This window comes from Notamacropus eugenii, chromosome 1, assembly GCF_028372415.1.
Source record: "Notamacropus eugenii isolate mMacEug1 chromosome 1, mMacEug1.pri_v2, whole genome shotgun sequence".
Lineage (NCBI taxonomy): Eukaryota > Metazoa > Chordata > Mammalia > Diprotodontia > Macropodidae > Notamacropus > Notamacropus eugenii.
Window position 1 is genome coordinate 564,354,920 of NC_092872.1, and position 21,655 is coordinate 564,376,574.

Sequence of the window (21,655 nt, forward strand, 5' to 3'; positions counted from 1 at the left end):
TGTACATTTTGGTTTTCTATATGATTTCTCCCATTCATTTTAATTCTTCTGCACAGTATGACTATAGTGAAAATGTATTTAATAGGAATATATGTGTAGAACCTATGTAAAATTGTATGCCATCGCAGGGAGAGAGGGGAGACCTGGGGGGAAGGAGGCCAAAAAATCTAAGCTATATGGTAGTGATTGTAGAACACTGAAAATAAATAAAATTAATAAAATAAAAAAATAAATAAAAAGTAAAAAAAAATAAAAAGAGGCTAATTCAATTGGAAAAAGAGGTCCAAAAAGCCAATGAGGAGAAGGAGGCTTTAAAAAGCAGAATTAGCCAAATGGAAAAGAAAGTTCAAAAGCTCACTGAACAAAAGAGTTCTTTAAAAAGAGAAAATCGAGTTCAGGGAAGCTAATGATTATGAGATAAACCAAGAAGTTAGAAAACAAAACCAAAAGTTTGAAAAAATAGACGATAATGTGAAACATCTCATTGGAAAAACAACTGACCTGGAAAATAGATCCAGGAGAGACAATTTAAAAATTATGGGACTACTTGAAAGCCATTGATCAAAAAAAGAGCCTAGACGTTATTTTCCATGAAATTATCAAGGAAAACTGTCCTAATATTCTAGAACCAGGGGGCAAAATAAATATTGAAAGAATCCACTGATCACCTCCTGAAAGAGACCTGAAAAGAGAAACGCAAAGGAATATTGTGGTCAAATTTCAGAGTTCCCAAGTCAAGGAGAAAATATTGCAAGCAGCTAGAAAGAAATGATTCAAGTATTGTGGAAATACAATCAGGATAACACAAGATCTGGCAGCTTCTATATTAAAGGATCGAAGGGTATAGAATAGGATATTCTAGAAGTCAAAAGAACTGGGATTAAAATCAAGAATCACCTACCCAGCAAAACTGAGTATAATACTTCAATGGAATAAATGGCCATTCAATGATATAGAGGACTTTCAAGCATTCATGATAAAAAGACCAGAACTGTATAGAAAATTTGGCTTTCAAACACAAGAATCAAGAGAAGCATGAACAGGTAAACAGGAAAGAGAAATCATAAAAGACTTTCTAAAGCTGAACTGTTTACATGAAAACATGGAAAGATAATATTCCTACATGGAAAGATAATATTTGTAACTCTTGAAACTCTTCTCAGTATTTGGGTAGGTGGAGGGATTATACACACACACACACATACGTATAGACAGAGATTACAGGTTGAGTTGAATCAGAAGAGATGATATCCATAAAAAATAAAATAAAAATTAAGAGATGAGGGAGGAAAATACTGGGAGGAGAAAGGGAGAAATGGAGTGGAACAGGCTATAGCTCATAAAAGAGATAAGAAAAATCTTGTTCAATGGAGGAGAAAAGGGAGAAGGTGAGAAGGGAAAAGTGAAACTTACCCTCTTCACATATGGCTTAAGGAGGGAATAATATGCTTACTAAATTTGGTATGAAAATCTATCTTATACTACAAGAAAGTAGGGGAGGAGGGAACAAGTGAGGGGGATGATAAAAGGGAGGGCAAATGGGAGAAGGGAGTAACTAGAAGTAAACACTTTTGGGAAGGGACAAGGTCAAATGAGAGAATAAAAAAAGGAGGGGACAGAGTAGAATAGAGGGAAATATAGTTAGTATTATACAACATGATCATTATGGAAGTCTTTTGCAAAACAACACACATAAAGTCTGTATTGAAATGCTTGCCTTTTCAATGGGGATGGTTAGGGAAGGAGGGAGGAATAGAAGTTGGAATTCAAAGTGTTAGAAATGAATGTTGAGAATTATTATTGCATATAACTGGGAAATAAGAAACACACATAATGGGATATAGAAATTTATCTTGCCCTACAAGAAAAGAGAAAATGGGGATAAGGGAAGGGTGGGGTGTGATAGAAGGGAGGGTATATTGAAGGAAGGGGTAATCAGAATGCAAGGTATTATGGGGTGGGGAGGGGAGAGATGGGGAGAAAAATTGGAACTCAAAATTTTGTGGAAATGAATGTCGAAGTCTAAAAATAAATAAGTAAATATAATATAAAAAAATACAAAATGCAAATAAAAACCTATAAAATCCAATTTAAAAAAAAGAACAAGCAAAATAAGTTCATGAAATAGAACACATTGTATGTAGCTTTAGGTTCACATTGTCGAAGAAGTGAAGATAATTGTGAGGGGAAAAATGTAGATTGGGTCCATACTTCAAGGGTTCTTAAATGTCAGGCTAAGTAGTTTGCTCTCATAGAATTATATCTCCATTTCCCTCTACCTCACCTTAACTCTTCTATTGATGATGTTCCTTATGCTGATCATTTTTCTAATGGAGTGACTTACGTGGACCTATTAAATACAGAAACTGACCAAAGGATTCCATGCAGTTTCCAGACCTGCCTGACTTACTCTCCAGCAGAATCTGGCTCATGAAGTGTCAGGATAACAATAAGCACAAACAAAACTATTTGTAGATACAGAAGATTTTGTAATTCATATCGATCTCAGGATTCTTGCTAAATCCTATGGCCTGGGATGATTGCCAAAACCTTTTTCTTTTTTTTGCCCATGTGTCAATTCATACCACGCCACTAACCTCTCATTTCCTATTGAAATTTGGAACATGTTCCTGAGATGAATCCTGAGTAGGAAATGAAAGGAAGATTCCAGCAAGGTTTTTCCCCTGGAGAAATCATATCAACACCAATGAGTTTGGTGATTTCGAGCAAGTGACTTACCCTTTTTCTTTATCTATGTAATGAAATCACTAGACTAGATAACTAGGACTAAAACTTAAGCTAAAGCTTCTTCCAGCTTTAAAATTTATAATGGATACCTCCTTTCAAAACATATGTATATAAACAGACTAAGTAAAAGCAGAAGAAGAGGTATGGACTGTGATTTTTAATCACAATCTGATGGTAAAACATGCTTCTAGCTTTCAAACAGAAAGATGATAGACTATGGGTACAGAATGAGATATACTTTATCAGATGTGGTCAATGTGTTTGTTTCACTTAACTCTGCTTTGTTGTTACAAGGAAGAGTTTTGTCAAGGATGGAGAGTGTCATTCATAGGGAGGGAAGAATAATGTAAAGAAAACAAAGTTTAAATACAAAAACAAGTAGAGTTAAAGGAGGTTATCTTAGATTCTCAGATTTTCTAATGACTGAATGAATGACAAATTTAACAAAAAAAAAAAGTACCCAAAATATATGTTTGTATTCTAAGAGAAGGCTGTATGAAATGCTACATTAAAAAGTATCATGGAAAAGTAGCGGTTCTCAGCAAAAAAGAAAAAGAAAAAAAAAGAGACTCCAAAACCTCAAAAAATGTACCAAATATGTGAAATGCACAATGGAAAACAAAATTATCATGTAAGAATTTTTTTTAATTATGAAATAACATAAAAGAACTCAAATATTTATAATTCCCAGAACATTCCTCCTCATTATACTCTGAGTACCAGGATAAGGCATGTAAACAACATCAGAACCTTTCACTATAAGGAGTGACTGCTTGAGTACCTGACTGATCTCTCCACAAGTTTTCAACCTGAATACTCAATGTATCAACCCAAAATGAAATAGGCATTGATTCTAGTACATTGTAAGTTAATAAATGTTTTTCAATTAATTAGTTAATTCATTTTGGGCCATAGGTTTCTCTTCAGTAATGTTAGGGTCTTAGACTGCATAAAGATTAGAATCAACTCCTTTCTTCAAAAAAAGAGAGAGCTTTTTAAACATGGATGGAGCAGCTTTGTCCCTCCATTAGAGTATTTCCCATCTGGACACCCCATCTGTTATCCTGAGACTCGTCCAATATTTGTCTCACTTTGCAGTACCTGCAGCAATTTCCTTGGCATTGCTCCACAAGAATAACTTTTACCTAATAAGTGGTTAGAGTTTAACATCAAGAGTCTGGTTATCTTTAGTATTGGTCCATGCACAAATACAGATAGAATTGTCATGTTGTCCATTTTAGTGAACTTGAAAGAGCAGTTCACTTGTCATGCAGGGGTCTAGGTTGTATCCCAGCTCTTCCAATTAACAACCATGACTTGGATCCTCAGTTTCTTTTTTTGTAGATCAGGTAAAGTGATTCTTTCAATAGTATGGAAAGTAAAGTCAGGTGGTAAATACAGAACTGGTCTCAAGAGTTGAGAAAATCTGAATTCAAGTTCCACATCTGACACAAGATGGCATAGTGACTTGGGGAAGGGTAGGGGATGTTCAGTGACAGGATAGATGATAAGGTTTATGAGGTAGATGGATGTAAAACGTTGTCTTTGATTAAATGAATATAATGGGTTAGGTGAATAGGTAAATTTGCACTTATCTATTGAACAATGAAAAGAGCTCAAAACCAGGACAGAAATCCAAAGCTGAATGGATGATCTCCCTCAGGTTTCTGGAGGTTTTTTGCAAATTCTCATCTTCCAGGTGAGGATTAAGACATAATGAAGTAACTCAAGAGTAGGTTTTCTCTTAGCTATTTAACACACTAAGACTGTTGCAATTGGTTTCTGCCTGTCTTTAAATGATCAAAGTTTCATTTTCTTGTATACAAGACAACCTAAACCTATTTCTTCCCTAGGTTGTTTTAGACTCTTAGAAATATGGGATGGGAGTGTGTGTATGTAAAATGGGAACTGATGAGGGTGAACACAAGTATATACCCTCACTAATCATTTTATTTAGGGAGAATTCCATCTTTGCATTAGAATACATTTCCCACTACTTCTTCCTTTATATCATCTCTGATATTCTTTTTTCTTCCTCCTACGCCATCTCATTGACTTCTCTTTTGTGCCTGAACTAATCTTAGTTCCCCCTCCTTTAAGAACCCTGCCTCTGGCCCCTCCTACCTAATTTAGTCCAGATGCTTGCTTTCCTGACACTTTGACCATTTCATGCCTCTCTCAAAAACCTTCCTCTGACTCACCATGAATTTCAGAAGAAGATTTATACTATTTATATTTCAGTACAAGGCCCTCTGCCCATCTTCAGCTGCCTACACCATCCCTTGGATTATCCCAAATCTTCTACCTGAACAATTCTTTCCATTTCAATAAATTTTATCTCAGCTTCCTTTTGTGTAGAGTATATAGAATACATTCCTTACCCTAACCTTTCCCCTCATGTATGGAAGGGTCTCCACTTTCTATTACTATATATAGTATATCCTACTGATCATGTAGGTATTTCCCCAGCAATCTATACCCTACAGGAAATAAACACTGTGTCTAAGTATTTTGTCTCTTCATCTGTCTTTGTATCCCCAGTAGCTAGCACAGATTTGACTTTTAATAAATGCTTGCTGATTGATTAAGCAGAAAACGAAACATTCAGATGACAAGTGAACAATTCACTTCTACATGTCTTGTTCACATTATATTAAATATCTGAATATCTAAATGTATCAGGTTATTTGCATCTCAGAATCTCAGAATGTCAGTGGGCACATACATCCTAGAGAGAGAAAAACTAGGCCAGTTATACACAAGGGTCGAGGAATTCATCTTAGTGGCACTTCACAACCAACGTGTAACAACACAACCTTGTAACATTATGAAGACTGAGTATTTTCCCTAGCCTCTGTTGCTCAGACAGCACATAGATGCTCTCACTCAGGCCAGGAAGATCAAAATATTAAGTTGTAATAGCATAGTACATATTTTAAGGAGGGGACTACAAGCTTGAGTGTATCCAGAGGCACATAGAGAAAGGAAAGCACTGGAGACCCTTTCATGTAAGGATCAGTTGAAATCCTTGAAATGTGTAGCCTATGGAAAAGTTACCTGAGAAAAGGGGAAGAGGAGAGAAGTGAGGGAAGAAGGAGCATTATGGATGTATCTGAATATCTGAAGCAGATACTGAAGGAGCTCTTATGCAAAATAGGAATTGTACTGCTTGGCCCCAAAAAAAGCAGAACTGATTCCTTGAAAGAAGTGATTGTTGTCATGGTAGGGCAGTGGTGGGTTTTGGGGGGTGTTGGATTTTGGCACACTTTCTGATACATAGGCACTTATTAACTGGTGGCTTAAATTTAATTTTTAATTGAACTGAATTAAATTGAATGAATGGAAACTGTATATTTCATCTTGATGGAGGGAAAAATTTCCTAACTAGGAATGCCAAAAAGCAGAATGTATTATCTCAGGAAGTTATGAGTTCCTCATCACTGGAAGTCTTCAAGCACTAGGTGGATGGCTATTTTTTTAAATGATAGATGATATTCTTACTCAAGCAAAGATTTGGACTAGATTGCCTCTTAGGTCCCTTCCAATTCTGAGATTCTGTTATATATTGTAGGGATTGCCATTGACTAGCTGGCGCTCTCTCGCTTTCTCTCTCTCTCTCTCTCTCTCTCTCTCTCTCTCTCTCTCTCTCTCTCTCTCTTTCTGTGTGTGTGTGTCTTCCCTCTCTCCTCTCTTTTCTTTCTTTCTCCCTTTTAATGATGAAAGTCTGAAATAAAGAAATTTCACACCAAAAAAATAACTACCATTATATATGAAAAACCATGGAAATGTCAAGATACTTTTAATTTATGAACATGTGGGTACCCCCAGAATAATTTTCTAACGTAAAAAGGCACAGTGCCTGAGAATGTATCCAAAAAATGAGAATAATATTAGGTACTGCTGTAGCTAAACTATATTTGTTTTCTTACGCTTACATTCTCAAAGCACAATGTTTTATTTATGGGAACTCTATATAAGACTTGGAAAATTCAACAAAAACAAACAGATATGCTTTGACTTTTGAGTCATGGGAGTTCGAAACTTGCCAGCTCAAAAACACTGCCCCTCCCACAACCTCATACCCCTTTCTATCCCATCATTCCCCCTACCCCAAGACCATAACGGCACCTGCTTCTTAAAATTTTAGTCTCTAGTTTCAGGATGTTAAATGCAGTGGAGAGCTGTGATAAGAAAAATATCTCTTTAAGGCTTATGTTTCATATTTTTTTGTTTTGAATTTTTTTGGCTCTAAAATTTTCAGAGAAAAAGTTCCAGGTTTAGCAGGAGGTATCCCAGGAGTGTGGAGAATGGGGATTCTGGCTCCTAGGTCTTGAGTCTGTGAACCATGAAACTTGGTACATCTGGAAATATTGAGTTGAGTGTTACAAGATAGAGGTTGGGAGGAGTTGAGAGCAATTGGGAAGTTATGTCAGCAATCTTTGCGGGACAATTTTGGCTCCAAAAATACTTATTCCTTCCATATTCTGCAAATAATAAGAGCCCTTGGCATGTTCATGGAAGCTAACAACTGTAACCCAGGGGCATTACCAGGTCTTAATTTGCTTAGTTGCCTTAGAAGCTGTCATATACTCAGAGTTCTTCCTGGGGATTCATTTATAGATTGATGTGCCCCTGTGTAACATAGGAACCATGTGAAGAAGAATTTTGGGCCATTGCCAAGTCCTCTTGGATACCTGGGTTTGAAGACTGACAAGAGGGAGCAGTGGACTCAGCCTAAGTTTGTCAAGAAGCCAATATCTCATTGCCTTGGACAGTATTTTATTACAAAAGCAGATGTGTCTTATTGATTGCATCATATTATGCCTATTTTTTGTCTTTCTATAATTTTGATTTTGATAACCCTAGCTCAACATCTATATCATGGTGCTGAGGAAATCTGGATTTGGAGTCAAGAGGTCTAGGTTTGAGTGCTGCCTTTGTTAATACTATCTGGATGACCTTGGGCAAATCATTTAATCCCATTGGCCTTCATTTTCCTCATCTATAAAATATAAGAATTGGCCTAGATGACTGCTAAGATTCCTTCTGATTCTGAATCTAGGATTCTATGATAATCATCATATATAAGAGAAGCATTATAGCATAGTGGACTCAGTATTGGATTTGGACTCAGGAAAATATGGCTTGAAAGCCTGCATTTGATTTTCATTAGCTTTGTGACCACAGACAAGTTGCTGAACCTCTCTGAGTCCCAATTCATCTATAAAGTGTGAATAACAACACCTGCAGATCTTACCTGATGTGGTTCTGTGGGGATAAAAGGAGATAAGACACAAAGTACTTGGTGAACCTCTAATCGTTGTTGTTGTTAAAGAAAACTCATCTTGACAATATGAAATGTGAGCTTCAGTCTTTATTCTAGCATTTACTGCCTTGTGAGATGCTAGCCAAGTCATTCCATCTCTGTGAACCTATTTTCTATGTTAAATGGGAATCATAATAAGTACCTCACAGGACTATTGTAAGAAAATTACTTGCAAATCTTCACATGCTGTATAAATGTGAGTTATTATTGTCAGCACCATTTTAGTACTCTGCAGGCAATAGCATCAAATGAATCATTAATAAAAAGGTCAAACCTTTGCCAGGTGCCTAGTATTAGTACCTACTAATATTAGTGCATATAGCACTGGGCTTAGAGTCAAAGTTCTGAGTTCAAATCCTTGATAGAATATTTATTACCTGTGTGATCTTGATTAAGGCACAATCTCTTTGTACCTCAGTTTCAGCATCTGCAAAATGTGAATAATAACAGCACAAACCTCACAGGGCTGTTTTAAGGATCAAACAAAATAAAATCTGTAAAGCACTCTGCAAACCTTAAATCATCCTACAAATGCTAGTTGTCTCCAGCATCTTCCTTGATGTTGTGAATAGAGGATCAAAAGAGCTCACCCTGAGTCAAGATAGTGCTATAAGTATTGGCATCACTATTTTTATGGCATTAAAATATTTTTATACATTAATCACCAATTTTAAAGTCAAAAATTTCAAAACAAATAAAAATATATGATAACAGAAGTTCAGAGAGTCTAGCCTAACACAGTCAATGAGAGTCAGAGGTGTGGCATCCAAAAAGTTTGAGAGACATAATTCCTGGGTAATTTAATCATTTTATTAATAATGCCAGCATTTTTAATAAAAGCTCAGTGACACTCTCAAATGCCAAAGATCCTCGTGGGAGTGGGCTCCCTTAGGAGAAGAGTGTTCCTGAGGGTGGCAATCAGCTGCTATTGGTTAACAGTTAGTGAGAGGTGGACTTTACAAAGAGAAGTGAGCTCACTTCAATGAGGGACTGAGTGATCAAAAAGAATATTCCTATACCCAGGCCACTCACTCCCAGCCTTGGACAATCTAGAAAAAGAATCTATATCCCCTGCCCAAGCCTGAGCTAATTGGGTGGAGTAACAGCAAAACCCAGAATGAGGAAAATGTTAGTCCTATCTTCCATTAGCCCTGTCCTTGAGAGATGGGATGAGGAATTAGGACAGGGGAAAAAACAGAGTTCCCCACTTTTAATAATTGGCTATTAATAGGAGAGAAATGATCATTTCTTTCAGAGGCAAAATCTTCATTTCTCCCCTGACTCTTACTTCAGTCCTTTTTTCTTTTCTTTTATCTACTCTCCTACTGGAACATTTGCAAAACAAGATCTGCATGATAAAGAGAGAGAGATCATGAGGACACTAATCATTATCCTACAGAGTAACCACTACATCCAAGCAAGACACCAAAAGAAGTATGATAAAATCAACAAGAGCCTAGGGAATAGTTGATATCCCCAAGACACTTTGGGACATCCAGCTACTATTTCCCCTCCACCCCCACCAAAACATAGAGAGATCATGAGTGTGTTGTCCAGAGGACACTCAATTTGATTCAAGGAGAAGCAAAGAGCACCAGATTTGCAATCAGAGGAATTGGGTTCAAATCCTGACTTAGTCAAGATTTCACCTTGAGGAAGTCATTTAACCATTCTGGAGCTGTTGGTCAACTATAAAATGAGGGGTTTCAATTAAATGACCTCAAAGTTCACTTCGAACTCAAAATCTATGATTTTGACCAATAGGGCTGGGGACTTATCATTTTGTGAGTTATTCTGAGGAAGGAAGGATTCATTGACTTTCTTTGTTTAGGTAAATCCAGGGGGAGGTTAAAGGTTGTTTTTATGTAAGGCATACTGGATGGATGAATCAATGGAGGAAAAAAGAAAACTCAAAGCAGAGATAAAAAACTCTAAGCTCAGATTCCCTATGGAGACCTGTGGACAAAAGCTAATGAATGAATGAATGAATGAATGAATGAATGAATGAATGAATGAATGAATGAATGAAAAATAGTATTAAGAATTTATTATGTCATAAACATTATGCTAAACACAGAAAATACAAATACACAAGCAAGACAGTCCTTTCCCAGAAGGAGCTTATAATCTAATGAAGGATGGCAATAAGTAAAGATGTTTAAAGGAGAAAAAGAGTAAGGAGAGCAATACACAAGTGGCAGTGTGGTTTGAAATATCTCAGAAGTTACATGGTAGACTAGTTCCAGGAAAAATAAATCCAAAGCTCCCTTACTGGAGTCAAAGGTCTCAAGGCAGAGTCCAAGTTCTGTGACAGGTGGGGGTAAGGGGATGAGGAGAATGGTCAAAGTACAAGTGACATGGTTTAGAAACGGGCAGAAAAGGAACACTACCCTCCAATGGATCTATTATATCATCAATATGGACAAAGAAGACACACCACTAGTGATGTTCTTCCATTCCCATTTTATAGACTAAAAAAAGTTTTACATTGAGAATTTTCATCAGGGTCTATCACAAACTGATAGCAGGATGCAAGTTTAATATGGAAATCTTGCGATGCAATCGACTGCTCCTACAGTTAGGGAAAAATGCCCATCTGCAGCTGATAATCCCCCTAAAAATGTGGATGAGAAAACAATTCTCTCCAACTCAAAATTCTCACAGATTCCCAAAGTAGTAACGTGTTTTTCTTTCCCCTTCATTTCATGGGATTGCGAAAGGGAAGAATCTGATGCTGAACGCCTTCCTTTCTCCAATCTTTATTTCAGGCCCTACAGCATTCTGGACCCACTACAACACTGTGTGATTGAGCTGAAGTTTTTAAGTTGATGTTTATAATAACCTATTCTCAAGCAAGGGCTGGTTTTTCCCACAGACCCTAAGTATTTGATTGTACCTCACCTCTGTTTTCCATTGAACTGTTTCTGGCAGTCTCAGAACAAGAAGAATATGTTGATAAAGTGCTGATCATTTTAAAGAGGGCAGTTTTTATACTAATCTAATCATTGAACATCCAAAATCAAACAACCCTCTGGCCAGTATCATCCATGCAGTGCCTGGAATGCACATTATCTAAGATGCCTCTTCAAGAGACTTGCATCTTTATCACATTTCCAACACAGCTGTCAGACATCATCTTTTGGGCTGTAAGGAAAGCCAAGGACATCTGCTTAATAGTCCCAGGCAAATTAGAGCTACTTTCTGTTCTATGGTTGTAAGATATACCTCAGACATCTTATAACTGTGTCCTATTGGTCCTCAGAGGGACTAGGGTACAGAGTAAGGATAGATTTATCATCTTTATTTGGCTTCAACTTTAAAAATCAAAATACACTGGGTTGGTTGTAAGTTGATGAACCCAGTTTTGCTAATATGGACAATAATAACTGATGTTTATAGACTGTTTTAAGAGGTGCAAAATGTTTTACACATTTTATATAATTTGCTGTCCATAACTTTTTGTGAAATAAGTACTACAGGGATGACATTTTGTACAGATGAGGAAACCAAGATGCCAAGAAGTGAAATGACTTACAGATGGTTACACAGATAGTCAGTAACAGATGCATCTTCATACCTCAGTCTTCCTGAGATCAAGTCCAGCATTCTTTCATTTAAACCATATCACTTCAATCAGTCAGTCAATAAGATTTATTAAAGATTCATTATGTACCAGTTATGGGGTTAAGTCCTAGAGACAGAAAGAAAAGCAAAAATACACATGCAGATATTGTGTAATATAGATTATATATGTACATAAGTATGTATGTATAATATTAAATGGTCTCTAAGTTTTTTCTAGTTCTGACACTGGATGATCCTACAACTGATTCTACACTCCCACCATTCATTAGCCCCTTGTTCTCATCCTTCTTACTAAACATCTCTGAAAATAACAGAAATATAATAAGTGGGTTAAACATTGATGAAAGTTTCCTGAAACCTTTCTGTAAGCACACAAGCATCTGTGAGAACCTGATCAAAGAGTGACAGGGATTGATTGATTGGCAGCAATTACATAGATTCTTTGCTTAACACAAGCAATAGTCCCCAGTTGAGAAGCTAAATGACCATCTAGAAGCCAGACACCTTCAACCAATAAAAAGGTGCTATAGGTACCACTAAGACATATCAAGAAATATGTATGTGTCACAATCAGAGCCCTGAATCCATCTTGTAGTTTAATCTTCTCAGTTTACAACATCCAGTATATATTTTGTCCATCACAGAAGGAAAACCATTGTGTAGCTGGAGGCTTAGTCACTCCTATAGATAGACTGCAAAGTAAGTATTTCTAATAAAATACTCAAAAAGCTATTTTCCACTTACTCTTATAACAAAAGTGATCAGCATGAAGTTGGGCATTTGCTCTGGCCTTTTATTGGGACACATGCCTCAATGTAATGATGAAGGGAACTCATAATTGGACCTCTGATTGGAAAGTATTTTGAGGAAGATTGAGAGCTAAAAGTTAGTGGAACTGATCTCTTGTCAGAGGGACCTCCCCTCCCTAGGGCCTATAGGAGAAGCTGAAGAGAATAACTCTATCTTACTTTTTTGAATTCCTTCTATCATGGGATGACCCTATGTGACCAGTAATTTAGAAACAGGACCTTCTTACTTGGGTACCAATAGAAGCTCCCTGTGTCTTTCCAGAAAGATATATATACATTCTCAGACATAGTCTAAAGCACATAAATACCATGCACAATGTTTTACTCCAAAAAAAAAAATCAAGAGTTCTCATAATCACATCTACCACAGTAACTTTTTTTAATTCTTTGTTTTAATAAATAATCATTTGTGGGGTTTTTTTTCTTTCTAAGATGCATGTTCTTTCCTGTTATCTTCAGAGAGCTGCTTCAATGAGATTGTGGGAGGCTTAGAATCAAACTCTATATTTATTTGAAATTTTCACATTTTAGGATGTATAGCTCAAAAAGTTACCATTTATTTATGTCCCTGGCTCCTTTCACTGGCATTTAGCAAAAGTTAAACATACTATAATCTCAAAACCATCAGTTCTAATACACAATGGGTTTTGATCTCTTAAAATGTGAGTATTCCCTTCAATGAGATATTAAACCATATCTATGTCTGCCCATTCTTTACAACTTTTTTCCATATCCTCCCATAAATCCACACAAGATGAGTTCATCCCAGGTTGTGGACTTCTTTGAAGGCTGTTTAAATTATATGGCTATATAAAAAAAGAATATAGATTGACCATCCAACTATTATTCTTTACCCTCACTACCTAGCTTTCTTTTTCATAGTTATACATCATGGAACAGTGGAACAAGTTCTAGATTTAGAGTTAGAAGACATTGAGCAAGCCATGTAAGCTTCTGGGGCTTCAGTTGCCCTCCCACGTACAATGGCCTCTCAAATTATTTAAGTTCAAAGTTCTATGACTTGGTGAAAGTTCTCATAGCATTTGTGACGCACTGTCCTGTTAAGGTTTGTTGCTGAGTTGAGCTTGCTCAGGGTTCTAAACATCTGAGAATCACTTTAAGTCTGACTCAGACTTCTGGTATGGTTATTACTGAATTTTCAATGTGACAAGCTATTAAATACTAGAGAGTTATCAGAGAGAAATTAGAACTACTGTATGATATGGGATGAATGCAATTTATCAGATTAGTGAGAGAAGATGAGAATACTTACTAATTATAATGTAAAGCTGGATCATTCAAATGAGTGGTCCCAAGTCTGATCCCAAAAACATAAAGACAAAAATTGCTGAAAGGACAAATTTCAGAATTGCATCAGCTAAGTTTGAAACTGGATGGATGGATAATATAGTTACTGTTGAGAAGGAAATCTCACTAACCAAAGGGGAAAAATTAAATAACTAGGGAAGTAACTCAGACAATTAACTAGTTTGATTGAGGTATCATGTCTAGTAAGGTGTTAATCAAGCAGAATGTGGATCAATCCAGTTTTTCAGTGAAAGTATCTATTCAACATAGAAGCTACATTCATCAAGGAATTTAATAGACAGCTCCAGAGACATAAAGAGACCATCAAAGTTTGTCATTCTTAAGTTATAAGTTATCCTGAGCATATAAGTTTCCCTCATTCATATGCCTCCTTGGAAGGTTTTTTGTAAATGTGTGCCTACTCTCAACAAATACCAAGTACATTGGTGTAAGGGTACAACCCAGGTTTATACACATATTATGATCTATCTACTATTCATGCATTTCCCATAAAGTACCTATGGTATTATTATAATTAATTTTTCTTTATTATTAAGGAAATGGTTGTGTTGAAGACCTGGAAGTGACATTTCTAAAATTGTTTACATGAATATAAATGCATTACTAGGGGATCAAGAGCTATAGTGGTGAGTAAGGAGTGTATTTCCATCATGAATACTTCTTCAAGTCCCTATAGAAGAAAGAAAATTAAATCCATCAGCTTACTAATTTATTAAATGTACTAACTTATTAAACTGTGCTATTAAAAGTTTTGTCTAGAGAAAGGATTTAAATTATTATTTAAAATAGGTTTTTTTTGCTTTCTTGTTTTGTTAAACATTCTTATCTGTGACTTGAATGAAAACAGATGTAATGTAATTAAATTTGGGTATGGCACAAGACTAAGAGGGATAGCTATTACATTGAATAACAGCATCAGGGTCTCTAAAAATCTCAACATAAAAAAGAGAAATATAATAGAAATAAATGCAAATTTCTATATCAGAATTCCAAATAATTAACTTCTTCAACATACACACACACACACACACACACACACACACACACACACACACACACATATATAGCAGGGCAGCCAAAATGTAAACATTTCCATGTATTGTATTAATAGAAGTATAGTGTCCAGGATGAAAAAAAGTAATTATTCTACTATATTCTGCCCTCATCAGAACATATCTGGACATTTGGTAAGTTCTAGGAATAATATTTTAGAAGGGTCATTGACAAGTTATATAAAGTAACCAGTATGAGGGGAAAAGTCAAAATCATATGAGAATTGTTGAAGAAAAAGTGTGTGTGTGTGTGTGTGTGTGTGTGTGTGTGTGTGTGTGTGTGTGTACAGAGTGTGCTTAGTTTGGAAGACATGTTAAATGCCTTCAAATATTTGAAAAATTGTCATAAAGAAGATGGATTACCCTTATACTATGTGTACTGGGTTATTCCAGAGGATGTTACTAGGGAAAATAAGGGCAACCATGATCAAGGGTATCAATGTTGTGGAGCAAGTGACTACTCCTCGTGCTGTCACTAAAAGCAATTGCCAATGGATGGGGCAGGCAAGTCAGTTTATTTAAAGTAGCAAAGCAACATTGGAGGAAAAAAACAGAAGGCATCATGTGCCCAGAAGGTCAAAATATCTTATCCCTTCCCCTTTGACCCTGGTGGAGACAGCCTGGGACTCAGACCAGAAGCCCCAAGAATAGCAAAACCTGCCAGATCAATAGCTTTGCTTTCAGTTTCAGTTTGCTTCAGTTTCAGTTTGGTGCTTGCCGCCATTATCAAAGGAAGCCACTCTTGTGGAGAATTGATTTACCTTCTCTGCCACCAACCAATCATCACAGATGAGACGGAAAACTACCAGCCCTGTGAACAGAAGCGCACCCCAGACCACCACCCATGCTGTTAGCTTGGTCCACATCGCAACAATCCAGAGAAGAAATCTTTGTGTAGATGGGACCTGACAAACTGCCTTTGAATGTTCCAAATTTCACCTCCTCAGCAGCTACAGCTACTGAAGAACCAGAAAAGAAAGTTCTCAACACAGCAGTCCTTGGCATTTTCAAGTGGTACAAGATCATTAACTGATAAAGCTTTATCACTGGAAGTGGTAAAAAATATGTATTACCATCCACTTTGTGGCTGCATGCTTAAGAACATGGGGCATTTTCATCTGACTTGCAGCTCAAACCTTCCATATGTGTTCTTCCCCAATTGTAAGTTCCTTAAAACTTTTTTTTAATAAAAATAGAAAATTTAATGTTCAAAACTTCATACGAAAGTATTTTAAAAACCTATATGAAAGCTTAAATCTGACACCACTGGGTCATGCCAAACTGGAAGTGACACACTTCTGCACTCAAAGCTGCTTCTCAGTCTGTGGGTGGGCAGCAGCTGTGATGCTGGTGGTGGCAGGTACAGTGTGTATCTCAACTCAAATGGGTGATGAAAAGGATTCTTAGAAAATGAAAACTTTAGGTGAAATTATTTTAGAAAAGAAGGGAAGGAAGAAACAGGAAGAGAAGACAGAGGGAAAATGCATTAAAAATTCTGATGATCAGGGATTCCAAGTAGGATTACTTTGAAGAGGGGAAACTAAGAGATTACTGCATGGAGATAATAATCAGCAGGGAGGATTCTATGGAAGACAGAGGTGAAGAAGGTGACTCCTCATCCTTCTATCCATCCCAGCAAATATCACATAAGGAAAAAAAACTCATTACAGGAAAGATGAGAAAAAGAAAGGGAAAAGGGTGCATCATAATCATTCAGGAGAATGAAGTGTGCCAAGGTGAAAGAGGAGTGAGAACATAAGCTATGGAAAAGACATTGGGAGGAGCAGGAGAAAGCTTAGTGGGAATAGGAAAGGCAGAAAAAGAGAAAGATGGCTTGAGAACATTATTATTATTAAGAGGTGGGACTTAAAAGCCAGGACTGTTTTTCTATTGGTACCCCCAATGCTTAGTGCAGTGCTTTGCACAGAGAAAGAGCTTAATAAATAAGAATTTAGTAAATAAAAAAGATCTTTTTTCTTTCAAATTATAGAGAGGTACATTTCAACTCACATGAACTTACTAATGATAATTACAACTCTCCAAAAATGGAATACACAGCTTTATGAAGTGATGACTTTCCCATTTTTGAAGTTATGAGAACAGAGTGGAATAACCATTTATTCTTGTGGTCAGATTTTATCCTTCAGATAATGGTTGAAATAGATGCTCTTAGTCACTTCCAGCTGTTAGCTTCTATGATTCTTATCTACTGTTCTGTGTGATTCCCCATTAGTTCAGGTAGTGGAGAGTTGTCTACATTTATTTAGAATTTTTCATATTATTCATAAATTTAACATTTGTGAAATGTTAAATAAGCAAAATTAGTACCAAATTCAGGGGAAATTTTCCAAACTTCTTGCAATCAGGACTGATTCTGTTACTCATCTGGTGTCTTGTGAATGGCAAGGAGAGGTTCCAAAAGGAAAATCCTGCCAAACAGACAAGAATATGAAAAAAATATTGAGAGGGCTCTAGTAATTCAAGCACAGCATCTTCCCATATTCAAGCGCACCACTAGAAACAACTTTGGACCCAAATAAGATGGATAGAATAATTGATTATTATTAACAGATTATGGAATAAAAATATAAACAGACTGATTTTCTGACCAATAATCCAGAAAATAAATGTGCACAACGTAAAAAGAAAATGGCCTGCAATAAATTGAACTCGTGAAGGGCACAGAAGGAAAGAATATTTGAGATAACAAAATTCTAAGCTCACTGATTAACCTATATTTATGTCCAAAAGAAAGGTGAGGTAGTAAGATGAAGACTGATACTCCACATACCTAATTATTTGCTAAATCCCTGAGACCCCATTGTATACAGAAAATAAATTGAGTTTGAGCAAAGGCTTGGTGACAACCAAGCTGGTGAAAGACTTTGAGTTCATGTCATATGATAATCAATTGAGAAAACCAGAAATAATACGAAAAAAAAGACTTGGGGGCAGAGGGGGTTGGAGAAAGGAACTATGATAGCACTATTTAAGTGTAATCTGCAATGTAAAATTTTTTAACTATTTCAGCAGCTTTCAGCCTGCATGAGGGATAAAGTTGGTGAGAACTTGGGAGAAGAAAGATACCAGTCCTCTGGCTTCCAGATTCGAGAGATGAGATACAGTTGCACATTCTCTTCAGGAGCCTTAAGTCTGAAACTGCAAGACTACATATGGAGCAGTAACTGATGTCTGATAAGGAGGAAAATCTTATGCAAATGTTCTGAGTAATGTGGCACATTAGTTTTTTAAGGATTGTCTTGAAGAAAGACTAGATTTTCTCTCCTTAAATCCAGAGAGTAAGAAGTTATGGACAGAAATTGACTACACTTAATATTTATGACAGAGATATCAAAAAATGAAATAGACTGATTCATTAATTAGTGGATCCCACCTCATTAGAAGTCTTCAAGCAGAGACTAGATGATCACTTATTGACTGTGGTGTAGTGAGTACTTGGGGAGGAGTACAGATTGGACTAGATTGCTTCTGATATTGCTTCCAACATTAAAATCTCATGATTCTGTGATTTTGGTGAGGTGATGGGGAATGAAGATTTTCTTGCTCTTCACCTCTGCGTGGTATATTGATTGTCTTTGTGAAACTAGAAGAGGATATTCAGGTAGATAGACATGTAAGGCATTTATTCTCAAGGAACTAATAGAGTCTCATTTCTAGTAGTATAAATCTAAGCTGCTGTTATGTCCTTCAAACCTATGATCACCACTCCCAGAACAATATTCTTATCTGAAGTTTTCCATGGTTTTTAAAGTTGCATTTCTGATTTGAACATTTATCTTCTTCCTCCATCCTTTCTCTTTGTTATTCTACTTTTGAGTACAACGAAGCTCAAGACCTTCCCTGTGATTAAGTTCTCAAGTCACTTTTGCTAAGTGGCCTTGGATAAGGACTTCTTCAGGATGTTAAAAGGGCCAAGTCTAATCATTGAAATCCCTCAAGCCTGATCTAAATTGAAATCCCTTGTTTTTAATGGTCTGTAAATAATTAGCATGTGTTGTATCGATCCGTTCCAGGTGTCCAACAATACAGACAGTAGAACTACATTGCTTACACTCTGTGAAGATAGTTCAAACAAGGATGTTTGAAGCCAAACGGGAAGCTGGGCTTTGTCCAAGCCCACTTGCAAACTCTCAGCTCTGCTCAGGGCAGTGGAGAGTTATTTATATCTTATTGCTCTTTCTGTCACTTCCTAAGCCACCACGGAAGAGATGAAAACCTTGGGACTATGCAGGAGTGTTCTGGCTAAAAGCCAAGACTTTAGATGGTGCCTTGACTTAGTGAACAGGGGAGCTTGAATCAAAGCATTTTGCCTGTATTTGGGGATTGGATTGACCTGAAGAAGAAACAAAACTGGATAAGAATGAGTAGAAACCTAAGAGAAAAGTCATTTACTTCCTGAGGGAAAATGTCCAATTTCTTCTTGTGTCTGGAGTTGCTGAGGGATTTGGCCATACGTTTTAGTGCCAGTGAAAGAAAACTCCTGTTAGTCCTATGGAGAGGCCCGTTCTCTGTGCTGCTACACATTCAACAGATGTCTCATATTATGAACAGAATGCTTGCATGGCATAAGGCCTGTCTAATCAGTGTTCATTAAACATGTACATATAAGGGGTGCCAGATCCTTAGCTAGGGTTGTCCCTTCTATCTTATCCTATATATTTAATGATGATTTATTCTGGGAACATGCAAAATGAATCAGTTTGTCCTAAATGTTATCCTGCAACTGGTTAGGTCTTTAAAAAAAAAAGAAAAAGAAAATGGCAATTGACTCTTTCAGCTCCCAGTAATAAGCTGATACTAAATCCTGGAGAAAGACAAGTAATAGTCTTTTTATTCAGAGTATTCATAATGTACATATATGTATATGTGTGTATATATACATGCACAGAAATATTAATAAGTATGTTTCTTTTCCAAACCTGAACTTTCATTGGTGTAGTGAACTTCAGATGAAAACAAAAAAAAGCAAAACCTCCCTCTATTAAGGCAGACTAACAAATTAAAGAGTTGGCTTAGGCACTTACAGGTTAAATGACTTACCCATGGTCAAACAGCTTATATGTGTCAGAAGTGGGACCTGTACCAAGGTCAACATTACATGACTGTAATTGTCCCATGTTAGCAATATAAGTGATGATAAAGATGTCAAATGTGTACCTTTGTAAACTGGCAGGCACAGCTTTTTAAAACATTACTCTTGGTTCACACAGCAGTTGGAAACATGCCTACGGTTCAGACAAGCCAAAAGTGTATAGATAGGCATACATTTTGCCAAGGTGACAAGGACAAGTTATGCTGAAACTGATTTCCTTTAGATACAAGGATTTAGTTACCAGTGTGATGATACGCTATCTCTTCTTTTCATTCATTAAATTTTTCATATGCATTTTCACCCATTAAGAGGAGAGCATTTTTAAAATGCAGTTATTGATGAGAAAGATGATGAGTGACTCAAAAAGACTGTAAGATAAAAATAAAGGTTCTGCCTGGCATTTGCAGGACCCAGAGTTTCAAAATCAACAGCTATGACAAAAAAAAAACAAAACATGACTATCATCCCATTGGTGGGGTTCTCTCCTATACATATTGGTTCTCTCTCATGTAGTAAATAGGATGAAAGGATAAAGATTTTGTCCCAAGATGCTAACAACATTTGAAGGGCCAGGTATATATCCTCCATGGATAACTGGATGAAGCTCGAACATAACATTCTGATGACCATAGTACTTGATGTTCCTGGTTTTTACTCAGCTTCTATCCTTGGATATATGGAGTGATTTCACTTCCTTGCCAGCACCTAGACTTCCCCAACTCCTATCACCTTGGTGATCCTCTCTCATGGTCAAACTACCCCCAAACTGTATGGGAACATAGACTAGACTCTCAAAGGAATAGGTCACCCTTTTACAGGCATAATATTTGAAATGTCCTCAGCCACATTACCCAGGGAATTAAATGTACTTTATCAATTCAATTGAATTAGGAAAAAATAAGAAAGAATAAATAATAAAATAAAATTATCATAAATTAATTCATAGTAAGCGCTTAGTATGACTTCTGGGGGAAGAGCCAAGAGAAATCTGAGTCAGTGGTGGGACTAGGTGATAGTGACTGAAACAACTGCAATTTCAGGAACTCTCAAAGCCAGAGACCAAGTAAGGGGACCAAGGAGCAGGGCTCCTGAGGAACAGAATGATTTCTAGTCCCAAAGTAACAGAAACCCTGAAGAACATAAGGGTTTCTGGTTCAAAGGAAGAAGGGGCCCTGAGAAGCACTATCAATTGCAATCACAAGGGATCAGTATCCCTTCTTGGGAAAAGATCAGAGTGCAGACCAGGTGCACAGTGACCACACCTCTTCCCAGATCACATCATCTTATAAGCACTGAACATTTCAAAAGCCCTAGAATTAGCTCCGAAAAAGCAGTTCAAAAGAGTTTGAGATACTGTCTCTACCCTCACAGTGGGAACAGAGCCCAACTTTAACATAAGGTTCAAAATTAAGAAATGAGGTGGAAAATGAAAAAATAACCAAAAAAAAGAAAATAACCTGATCCTAAAATGCTACTATGATGACAAGGAAGATCAAGACACAAACTCAGATGTCAAAACACCTACAGGCAAAGCCTCAAATAAAAATGTGAATTGAACCAAGCCCAATAAATGCTAGAAGGACTAAAAAAAAATTTTTTTTAATCAAATAAGAATGGAAATAAAGAAAAATAGTAAAAGAAGTGAGAGCAAAAGAAAATTATGAGAAGACAATTAGCAGCTTTGTAAAAGAGG

At 36.6% G+C, this 21,655-nt stretch overlaps 1 long non-coding RNA gene across 1 annotated transcript in view; it reads right to left on the reverse strand.

The window, feature by feature from the left end:
• Positions 1–17,819, reverse strand: part of LOC140520413 (uncharacterized) — an 84,513-nt gene extending 66,694 nt beyond the window's left edge. Inside the window, exons 1-3 of the long non-coding RNA XR_011972491.1 lie at positions 17,178–17,819; positions 13,742–13,816; positions 11,652–11,765 (exon numbers count right to left, since the gene is read on the reverse strand). This is a non-coding gene — a long non-coding RNA (uncharacterized lncRNA). The remainder of the gene's footprint in view (positions 1–11,651; positions 11,766–13,741; positions 13,817–17,177) is intronic.
• Positions 17,820–21,655: the final 3,836 nt, after the last annotated feature.